A 12,231-nucleotide genomic window follows, 5' to 3' on the forward strand; every position below is an offset into this window, starting at 1 on the left:
ATATATATATATATATATAGGGTTAGGTTATTTTGTTTTCACTATCTATTGTGTGCATGTATGATTGATTCTGGACCAATCATTTTAGTTATTTTAAGAAAATAATTAATGCATATTACATGTTGAAGACATAATGGATATTAATTACATCTTCAGCATTTAATATGTATTAATTACTTTCATAAAATAACAAAAATGATTGGTCCAGAATTAATCATACATGCACACAATAGATACCGAAAACATTTGAACCTAACTCTCTCTCTCTCTCTCTCTCTCTCTCTCTCTATATATATATATATATATATATATATATATATATATATATAGATATATAGAGAGAGAGAGGTAGGTTCAAATGTTTCTCACATCTATTGTGTGCTAGAATGCACCAATAAAAATTGAGTAAACATTAAATGTATATTTAATGATATCCATATTTATAATTCATTTTTATGGAGACTAATTTAATTCGTCATTAATGTCAATAATAATATTTTTTCAGATGGAATTCATATATAAAATCATAAGAGTGTATTTTAGGAAAACGAGAGTATATTCTACTAGAATACACCTTCATTCTTCATATTCCATACAACTTTATTATATTTTAAGTGAGTGTGTCCTGAAATAATGTTATTGCTGACATAAAAACCTAAATACGAATTCATTCTGAAGGAATATTATTGCTGACATTAATGACGAATTTAATTAATTTCCTTAAAGAGAAAATTATAATTATGGATATCATTTAATATACATACATAATATTATGGAAACCATTTAATATCTATCATTATTTAATTAAATAATAATATAATTTTACTAAATTCCTATTTGTGCATTATAGCACACAATAAATGTGAAAAACACTTTAACCTAGCCCTATATATATTAGAAATGTTACCGCTTTATAGCCGTTGGAATTGAAGTTTGAGAATCGTTAAGAAATTCCGTAACACCTTAAACACCAAACTCATAAATCCAATTAAGCTCAAAAACATTTCCAATGTGAGTTTTTTATCAACGGGATCCATTAATTTGTATTTATATCATTTTATTGTTTTTTTCATATAAGATGACTAGTTAACAATTGTTTGAAAATCTATGAAACCACCAAAATATAGTAAAAGCTCGTAACAAGTGCTAGTAAATTTATAAGCTTTGTAAAAACTCCTTTAATAATTTGTTTACCTGTTGCCAAATTTAGGTGACAAATAAACGAGTCCATATAGAATGATGCATTGATTTTTTTTCAACAATCAACCAAAATTTTCTCATTGACTACAAACAACAAACCAAAAAACAAAGTTCAAGACACTAAATATGATAAAGACATGAAACCTAAGACACGTACGCCGACGTAATGATGAGAGCTCAATTATTGTGGCCTTTGCTTGACTTCTCTAACCCTAATAACTAAGATGAACAATCAAACTACTTTATTATATATTCTTCCGCCTAAAAATTATCTGTGACAAAAAACACATATATTAAGAAAATATTAACTACAACTAATTTTATTAAATAAAATGTCAATTATACACTTTTGTTGCATTTAATCCAATCATTTTGTTGCATTTAATTTTGTGGTAGGTTAACTCATAATGAAGGGTATTTTGGTAAAAATGATATTTATTTTTAAAAATAGTCTATTATTTTAAGACAAAACAAAAAGGAAATATGGACTATTAATATGGGACGGAGAGAGTAATATTTTATGTCCTTGTCACTTTTATAAGGGAAAATGACTTATAAATGTAAGAAAGTATTAGAATTAAAAAAAATACAATTGAATTGTTTTTGTGTACATATATTGTCAATTGTCAACTAACTATAGTGTTTATACACGTATAACCTCTAAGCTTCACATTTTGTTTTAAAAAAATATCATTACGTTACTGATAATAGTAGGTCACCAACCACTATGAATGTCAACGGGACCAAACGGGAGCGGAAATAGTTGTCCCCGCTCCCGCCCTCAAAATAAGTTATTATCACCGCCCGGCGCCCCCGAATCCCCTGTTTACATAGCCCCGGATCCCGCCCCTGAATAAATTCATTACCCCCGCTCCCGTGTTTTATAGGCTTAAAATTGATTTTTTTGACAAAAAAATATTTGTTATATTTTGGGATAAAAAAACTATTTTTCATAACTTTTAAAGCTTAAAATCTAGTTTTTTTATAACTAAAAAATTAAAAATCCAACATTACAAAAAGACAAATCGAACAAACTTACAAATATAAAATACGACAAATACAACATTATAAAAAAAGTATGACATGTCTAAAAATATATGATCAATTCACTATCGTATCGTCGTATGATATGAAGTGAAAGAAAGTCAAGAAAACCTAAAATTAGATCATATATTGTCTATATATTTTTTATATTAAATATATATTTTTCATATAAATATAAAATGGGGCCCCCGCGGGAGTATAAGACGGAAATACCCACTCCCGCCCCCGGTCCCAAAAATAAACGGGGTTTAATCATACTTCCGCCCCCGCCCCTGCCCCCAAACTTTTTAAAAAATTAATCCCATACGGAATCGGGGTCCCATAGAAGTTTTTGACATCCCTACAAACCACGTGGCATGTCATGTGGTTGCTAATTATTTATTATATACACATTATATCATTAAAAAAAATTGTACACCTTTTACCATTTAACCATTTTGTATATATTTTACCATTAATCTTATATAATTTATTCAAAAAAGTATCATTTCAAAAAATACATACTATTACATAAAAATGGGTTTCCCGTTGCCCATTGCAGAGGGAGAGGGTTTGTTTTTAGCGACGATACTAAGCACTCATTTTTAGAACTATATCATATATTTCTGTTAGTCATAATTTGATTCAAACTCACAAGGTTTAAACATAAGACTTCCCTCTTGAATCATGATATATATATATATATATATATATATATATATATATATATATATATATATATATATATATATATATATATATATATATATATATGGGGCTAGGTTATAATGTGGATGGACAACTATTGTGTGGACGTGTGCATAATGTTATTTTATGAAAATTACTAAAAGAATATCTTGTTTTGTAACATGAATACATTCAATCTCACAGAACTATTGTTATTTTAATGGATTATCACCAATTCTAATTCATTTTTGTTCTCATGCATCGTTTTTTATTTATTTAAATTCTTACAGAATACGACTCAATAAACATCCTGATAACATTCTGACAAAATGAGAATAATTAAAAAAAAGTGTATAATAACCTTATAAACGATTTAATTAGTGAAAATGATTAATAATTACAATAATTATATAAAACTGAACGTATTTATATTATCAAACAACATATTTTCTTTGTCATTCTCACAGAATAACATTATCCACACATCCACGTAATAGATGTCAATCCAGAACCTAGCTCTTATATATGTCAATGCAGAAATTCCTAAGAAACAATAATTGGAATGAAGAACTACATGGCTCAGATCTTTTTGATGTAGTCTGTATCAGCATTTGACCAATTCCAAATGACATCTTTTTTTAATTTTGCCTGTAAAGGTTTTCTCATGGCTGCAAGTTTTTCAATATATGTTTCAGCATAAGTTAAAACACCAAGAAATCTTTGTAGTTGCTTTTTGTCTTCTAAAACATTTGGAAAGTCATGTAAATGTTCAAGAATATGTTTTTGAGGACAATGGGTACCTTCATTTATTTCTAAACCTAAAAAATTGATTTTTGTTTTGAAAAGATGAGCTTTCTTTTTTGAAAGTATTATACCATATTTTAAAATAGTTCTGAGAACCTGTGTGACATGAACATAGTGTTCTTGTTCATTTTTGCTGAAGATCATGATGTCATCAACGTATACAGTGCAGAAACCTTCAAGGCCTCGAAGAGCATTCTGCATGTGTCTTTGAAAAATACTAGGAGCTTGTTTAAGCCCAAAGGGTAGTACTTTCCATTGAAAGAGTCCATCAGGACATGTGAAGGCAGTGAGAAGCTGCGATTCTTCATCAAGTAGAACTTGCCAGAAACCTGACTTGCAGTCGAAACTTGAATAAATGTTTTTTCCTCGTAGAAGAGTCAAGAGTTCGTGCATATTGGGGAGATTATGTGAGTCTCCAATAGTTGCATCATTGATTGCTTTGTAGTTAACAACCATTCGCTTCTTTCCTCTTCTTTTCTCTGCTTCTTTATTGACAAGAAAGGCAGGAGACATATGAGGGGATTTTGATTCTATAATTAGTCTCATATCAAGTAATTCTTTGATTTGTTTGGAAAATTCTTCTCTATCTTGTAGAGAGTAAACCATAGGTTTTTCTCTAATAACCGTTTTGGGATCAATAAGCTTGATTGAAGCTTTCATCCATCCTTTGGTTTTATTTGGATCAATAGGATTTTCAGAACAAACTTTTTCAAGAAGATCTTCAATCTGTTTGAACCTGGTAGTTTGAATAGAAATAATCCTTTCTTTATTAATCTCTTCATGAGTTATATTAGTACCTGGAATTTGTTTTTCTTTAGAACCTTTTTCTTGAGTTTCAAGAAAACCTGGTTTTCCTTTGCTATAGGCCTCTGTAACCTTTTTTATAATTACCATATCATTATTAAGATGAAAGGCAATTCTATCTATCCATTGTATGAATGGTCCATAGACTTGACAGAAGTTGTTACCAATTATGATATCAATTCCTGAATTTTGTTGGTAAATAGTGGGAACATTGAAATGTTCTCCTGAAAGTTCGAGATTAATATTTCTACAAACTTTATTAATTTTTATGGTTTCACCATTTGCAATAGTGGCACTAATTTCTTTGGGAGCGTTTTCCCAGAGTTCATCCGGAATGATGAATTTGCTTGCAAGACATAAAGATGCACCTGTGTCTACAAAACAATGTACTCTAAATTTTTTATATCCTTTAAAGTTAAGGAAGGCAGAAACATAAATAGAGTTTGGATTAGTAAGATTCATGATAAGGGAATCATCAATCTTCTGGAGGTTTACGCAAAAATGGTTAATCTCCTCCTCCCTGAAAAGCGAGGTATGTATGGGACTAGTCTGAGTCATCCGTTGTTGATTCGTATTCTTCAGTGTCTGATGAAGATTCTGTTTCAACATGATATATAAAAACATGTTGCGTACCATCATACTCTTCTTCAAGAGCTTCATAGCCTCCATTGTTAGCGGTTTGTAAAACCTTGACTTTGTCAGGGTATTTTTTTCTATTTGGACATTCGTTTGCGTAGTGTCCTTCTTCATTGCAGATCCAACACCTACATTTTTTCTTTCCTTGCGGACAAGAAGTAGTTTTCTTAGGTGTTTCTTTTGATGGTTTCTTGAAGTATTTTCCTGGTGAAAATTTTCTTCTTTTCTTTTTCCAAAAAGATTTGTATTTCTTTTTGTTTTTATGCTTTTTCTTAGTATAATTTTTCTTTCCAATATCAAAGTTTTTGAAATCAGAGAGAATGCTACAACAATCTTTGCTTATAGTTTTAAGCTTTTGTTGTTTATATCTGTCTTGACAGATTCTATCAATTTCTTCTTTTGCAATTTTTGTTGCGTAAGAAAGACTGGTTTGCTGGATTTCTCCAGTAGCTTCTTTTTTCCATCTGTCTGTACAGGTTTCTCCAATAATTGGAATTTTCATGAGATAAGCAGATATCCATTGCGCATATTCACTTCTCTGTGGAATATCATACAAATATGATTCATACATACATGTGTATTTGTCGAGAAGACTAATATCATGTAATTGGAGTTTAGTCATTGAAACTCTTGCTATGTCAACCTTCTTATTAATGGTGAAGTCTTTATTAGAAATATAATCAAGACCTAAGAAAGTAGTGTATATGACATTTATGAGATTATCAAAAAGATCTGAGCCATGTAGTTCTTCATTCCAATTATTGTTTCTTAGGAATTTCTGCACGATTCCATCAGTTTTGTGTTCTAAAAGTAGTAGAACATTTTTTGCTTTTTCAAATTCATCTGGATTTGTTTGTAAGATTAGTGAAATCTCAGTAACCCATTTTTCTACAACTCTTTCTCTGAGTTTTAAATCTTGGATACAATCAATATTGAGTACATTGATCGTATTGGGTCCTTGGCCACTATTTGGAATTCCATTGTGGACAGGCATTTTGAACTCGTATTTCTTTTTATTGCCTCTTCTTGTGGCTGTATAAGAAGATTCTGCTTCATCATCTTCCATATCTGAATATTCGAACTTAACAGTCTTTGTATTTGTTTTAAAATTATCTTCTTGTTCTGATTCAGTATCGGGTTCATTTATTTTAGTCATTCTAAAATATTGATCAAAAAGTTTGGGTTCTTTTTGATACAATTCTTCACATTCTTCAGTTTCTAAAGATAAAAGCTGAATAAGCTTTTGGTCAGTTTTATCATAATCTTCATATTGAAGGTTAAAGAAATATTTCTCGAGACGTTCAGAGATTGTTTCTTTCATTTTTATTCTTTCTTGAAAATGTTAATTTTCTGGGAATCTTTTGAGCTTCCTAAGTCAGGGTTTCCAACACTAGGATTGGGAGGTGAGTATTTCTTAAGACCTGAATATTTTCCAGGCTTGGTTTTTTGTTCTATGATGGAGATATTCTTGATGTGCTCAAGTATGTCTTTATTACATGGGCAAGAGTCAATCTTTTCAGATAACTCTTTAGTAATGTCTGCAATAATTTTTGCAGATGCTACTTCCAACTGGGTAATGGTTACGTATTTATTGAATGTTAAGTCCATGTTTATAATCAGCCCATCAATTTTTTCATTAAGGAGATTGATTGATCTATTTATTTCGGGTATCGAGGTGATTGATTTATTGAGCTCGGGTATCGAGGTCATCCTATTAGTTGTTTTAACTGATCATGTATATTAGTGATCTTAATGTTGGTTTCCTTAAGAGTGCCCTCAATATTTGCCTTTTTGGCGACTTCTTCAACAAATTGGTTGTTTTTTAAAGAGTTTTCTAAAAGAATTGAATGTTTGTCAATAGACTGGGTTAACTTGATAGTTAATTTATTTTGTCTTTCAATAACTTCGAAGAATTTTTCAAAATCTTTTTTATCAAGATTGTTTTTAACCATAAAGGCTAAATCGTTTTTAAATTGGTTAAAAGGTATTTTATTTTTTGAAATATCTGTAGAAATATCTTTTGAAATACCAAGATAATGGCTTATTTTTGAAGTTTTTAAAAGACATCTTGCAATGATTTGGTTGAGATTATTGCAATGATTTACGATTGTTTGAACACCAGCTTTACCAGAAGTAGAGAAAACGTATTCTTTCTTTTCAGTATTATCGTCAAGAGTTTTAATTTTGACTGTTTTACCTTTTTTATAGAAATGAGGAAAATCAATTTTATTATTCATTTATAATGTCAGTGATTTGTTTGATATTCTGGCGTAGACTATCAATTTTTAAAGACATGTTTCTTATTAGGTTATCAGAGCCTTGATAAATATGGCATTACATTATAATAAAACACTTTACAGAGTAAAGTTTGAACATATTCATAATAAAGAGATTGAAATCTCTCAACATAAAGAAATACTTTTCAATAATAAAAAAGACTTGGTGCATATAGATTTCAGAACACATCAGGAGAACATTTCAATGTTCCCACTATTTACCAACAAAATTCAGGAATTGATATCATAATTGGTAACAACTTCTGTCAAGTCTATGGACCATTCATACAATGGATAGATAGAATTGCCTTTCATCTTAATAATGATATGGTAATTATAAAAAAGGTTACAGAGGCCTATAGCAAAGGAAAACCAGGTTTTCTTGAAACTCAAGAAAAAGGTTCTAAAGAAAAACAAATTCCAGGTACTAATATAACTCATGAAGAGATTAATAAAGAAAGGATTATTTCTATTCAAACTACCAGGTTCAAACAGATTGAAGATCTTCTTGAAAAAGTTTGTTCTGAAAATCCTATTGATCCAAATAAAACCAAAGGATGGATGAAAGCTTCAATCAAGCTTATTGATCCCAAAACGGTTATTAGAGAAAAACCTATGGTTTACTCTCTACAAGATAGAGAAGAATTTTCCAAACAAATCAAAGAAGGGAATAAATATACGTACCAGTTTGGGTGTGTGGATGTGTACGGAATTTATGTTTTAACAAAGAAGGGAATAAATATAAAAATTGTGAAAAGAAGACTCTTGTATCAATAAATGTGTAATTGTGATGTAGTGAGTGTTATACTTACATAGATAGAAACTATTCAAGCCAGCCTGTGTCGTTCATTGGTCTGTGTGGTTGCTTTCCCTGTTGGCATGGTGCCTGTGGTACTGTTAATCATCGTCGACCTGACACTCTGTCACTTACAAGTTTCATCACTCTAAATTGTATGAACACTCAAAAATAACAAAACAAAGATTTATTGATAACAGAGTTCCCAAAAAGGGAAGACTCTTACAATATTTTACATTTTTCCCCTTCTAAGGGAGGAATTACTCACTAGACATTGAACTGAAAATTTACTAGATAGAGAGTGTTTTTTCTTGCACTCGTTATTGCGATGTCCCTAAAACAAAACATAACTCTCAATTTATAGATACATTGAGAGGGTCTGATCCTTGCCTAAAATGTCAGGCATGACGTTTTTATCCACTAAAGATTACATTATTGTGGACAGCTAGAAAGCTTCTAATAATGAAGAAGGGCATTATTATTTCGAGTGGCTGGGGCCATTTGACACGTGAAGCATCTTTCTTTAAGATGATGATGATTTGTCATCTTCAGAGGGGGGTCCCTCCATTGTCTCCGAATCTTTGCTTTCGCAAAAGTGACAAAGATGTTCTTCAAAAAGTTGTTCTGCATGTCGGCAGAAGTGTTGGCGTGTAGCATTGGATACTTCCATGCTATTGTTCATGAATTTTTCGCCAAACTTGGAGGCTTGACGAAGATCTTCTTGGCTGGTGTTGTTGTAACTCCAGCTTGTAATTATACAATGCGAGTCGGTATAATTAATCTTCTTTTTTGAACCAGAGATAATCTCGATGATTTTTTCTGATATTCTTCTTAAACCATTGATGCGATTGGGATGAAGAATCTCTGTAAAAGGTAGATCTTTGTCTTCCATTGGTTGAGATTGTTCAATATCTCTATTGGCTTTAGAAAGACCAATTTCCAGAAAGTGGTATGGAGAAAGAGTTGATTCTTGAATCCATTCTGGGAGTGAAGAGATGCATCTGATGTAGATCGGATTATCTTTTGCTTTAAGTACTTTCTTTCGAAAGTTTTTAATGGATTCTACCATGTTGCTTGGGAAGAAAATGAGTTCTTGAAGGTTGCAACTTGGGTAGATATTGTCGATTAGTCCAGCTTGAAAGGCTTGGTAGACTAATTTTGCATCTGATCCTTCGAGGAAGTTGAACAGACTTTTTGTTTTCTTGTCCGTAGTGAAAAACTTTTCATGAACAAGGTCTTCTGGGCATGCAGCTCTTGCTTTCTTCCAGATTGTTCTGAAGTCTTCGAAAGAGATTTCAGGATAGTTAACCATTTGTTGAGCGTTATTTGGAACGTCAAACCTTTGGTCTCTGTGAGCTTCTTTGACTTTATGAATTTTTGGTCGAAGAAGTGGTTGGTTAGTCTTGCTTGTATCGTCTTGATAAGTGGCAAGGCTTAATCTTGCAGATGCTTCATTTCTGAATTTTTTGCAAGTAACTTTATCAACTTTACAGAATGTTTCTGTAATTCCCCAGTCAGTATGAACACCGGCATGAGGTCCTTTGTAGATTACATAAAATCTTTCAGCTTCTTTGTTAAGAGCTTTTTTGTAATCTGGTGTAAACTCCTGCACAGATTTGTTAATGGGTGACAAGGTTGTCATTTTACTGATTCCTTCAGTACAAGGATTGGTATCAACCAACAAGCTAGTTTTTCCATCAGGAAGAGGAGTAGCTGTCTCCTTTATTATGCTTTTTAGCAAAGCATCAGCTTTCAACGGATTTGTTGATTCTTTACCAGGTGCCGTTTGCACTGGAATAGCCTTTGTTTTTGAGCTTTCGCTTTCCGGTACATTGGTGACCGTTGTTACTTGTTCATACAAGTTGATTTTCTGCTCAATTGCAGATAGCTCTATGAGGAGCATTTGTTTCTTCATCCTCAAAGTGTTGAGGTCTTCCATTTTTGTAAACTCAAATTTTGTTTACTTTTTTCTCTAATCTCCCCCTCTCTTTTTTGTAGGTGAAGTTTTTGTGAGGAAATATGTCTTGAGGATCATATCCTTTTATAGGGCTCGAGAGGAGCGAGTGAGATCATGGATGATGTAAGGTATACCTGAAGTCACGGGTGAGGCAGTCTGCCAGTACGTTTTTGTTTCCTGCGAGATGTTCAACAGTGAAAGTATATCGTGAAAACCACTCTTGCCAACGTATTAGCCGGCCTAATTTGTTATCTCCTGCAATCTTAGTTCGGAGGAAATAAGTAAAATTTTTATTATCTGTACGAACCAGGAAATTTACTGGTGTTAAATATACAGAGAATTTTGTAATAACTCTTTTTACAGCGAGTAATTCTTTTTCATTGCTATGGTAGTTTTTCTCAGCTGCTTTGAAACTGCCAGAGGTGTACCTGCAAATTTGTTCTTCGTTTTTGGGGTTTTTAGCTTTTAAAACACCTCCCCAAAATTCATCAGAAGCATCAGTTTCAATAATTAAACTGTCTTCAATGTTTGGAAGATAAAGTTTTGGAAAATTGATTAAAACTTTCTTTATCTTTTTGATGTAGTCTGTATCAGCATTTGACCAATTCCAAATGACATCTTTTTTTAATTTTGCCTGTAAAGGTTTTCTCATGGCTGCAAGTTTTTCAATATATGTTTCAGCATAAGTTAAAACACCAAGAAATCTTTGTAGTTGCTTTTTGTCTTCTAAAACATTTGGAAAGTCATGTAAATGTTCAAGAATATGTTTTTGAGGACAATGGGTACCTTCATTTATTTCTAAACCTAAAAAATTGATTTTTGTTTTGAAAAGATGAGCTTTCTTTTTTGAAAGTATTATACCATATTTTAAAATAGTTCTGAGAACCTGTGTGACATGAACATAGTGTTCTTGTTCATTTTTGCTGAAGATCATGATGTCATCAACGTATACAGTGCAGAAACCTTCAAGGCCTCGAAGAGCATTCTGCATGTGTCTTTGAAAAATACTAGGAGCTTGTTTAAGCCCAAAGGGTAGTACTTTCCATTGAAAGAGTCCATCAGGACATGTGAAGGCAGTGAGAAGCTGCGATTCTTCATCAAGTAGAACTTGCCAGAAACCTGACTTGCAGTCGAAACTTGAATAAATGTTTTTTCCTCGTAGAAGAGTCAAGAGTTCGTGCATATTGGGGAGATTATGTGAGTCTCCAATAGTTGCATCATTGATTGCTTTGTAGTTAACAACCATTCGCTTCTTTCCTCTTCTTTTCTCTGCTTCTTTATTGACAAGAAAGGCAGGAGACATATGAGGGGATTTTGATTCTATAATTAGTCTCATATCAAGTAATTCTTTGATTTGTTTGGAAAATTCTTCTCTATCTTGTAGAGAGTAAACCATAGGTTTTTCTCTAATAACCGTTTTGGGATCAATAAGCTTGATTGAAGCTTTCATCCATCCTTTGGTTTTATTTGGATCAATAGGATTTTCAGAACAAACTTTTTCAAGAAGATCTTCAATCTGTTTGAACCTGGTAGTTTGAATAGAAATAATCCTTTCTTTATTAATCTCTTCATGAGTTATATTAGTACCTGGAATTTGTTTTTCTTTAGAACCTTTTTCTTGAGTTTCAAGAAAACCTGGTTTTCCTTTGCTATAGGCCTCTGTAACCTTTTTTATAATTACCATATCATTATTAAGATGAAAGGCAATTCTATCTATCCATTGTATGAATGGTCCATAGACTTGACAGAAGTTGTTACCAATTATGATATCAATTCCTGAATTTTGTTGGTAAATAGTGGGAACATTGAAATGTTCTCCTGAAAGTTCGAGATTAATATTTCTACAAACTTTATTAATTTTTATGGTTTCACCATTTGCAATAGTGGCACTAATTTCTTTGGGAGCGTTTTCCCAGAGTTCATCCGGAATGATGAATTTGCTTGCAAGACATAAAGATGCACCTGTGTCTACAAAACAATGTACTCTAAATTTTTTATATCCTTTAAAGTTAAGGAAGGCAGAAACATAAATAGAGTTTGGATTAGTA

The sequence above is a fragment of the Lactuca serriola genome, chromosome 1 (assembly GCF_051521515.1).
Source record: "Lactuca serriola cultivar US96UC23 chromosome 1, Lser_US96UC23_V15, whole genome shotgun sequence".
Classification (NCBI taxonomy): domain Eukaryota; kingdom Viridiplantae; phylum Streptophyta; class Magnoliopsida; order Asterales; family Asteraceae; genus Lactuca; species Lactuca serriola.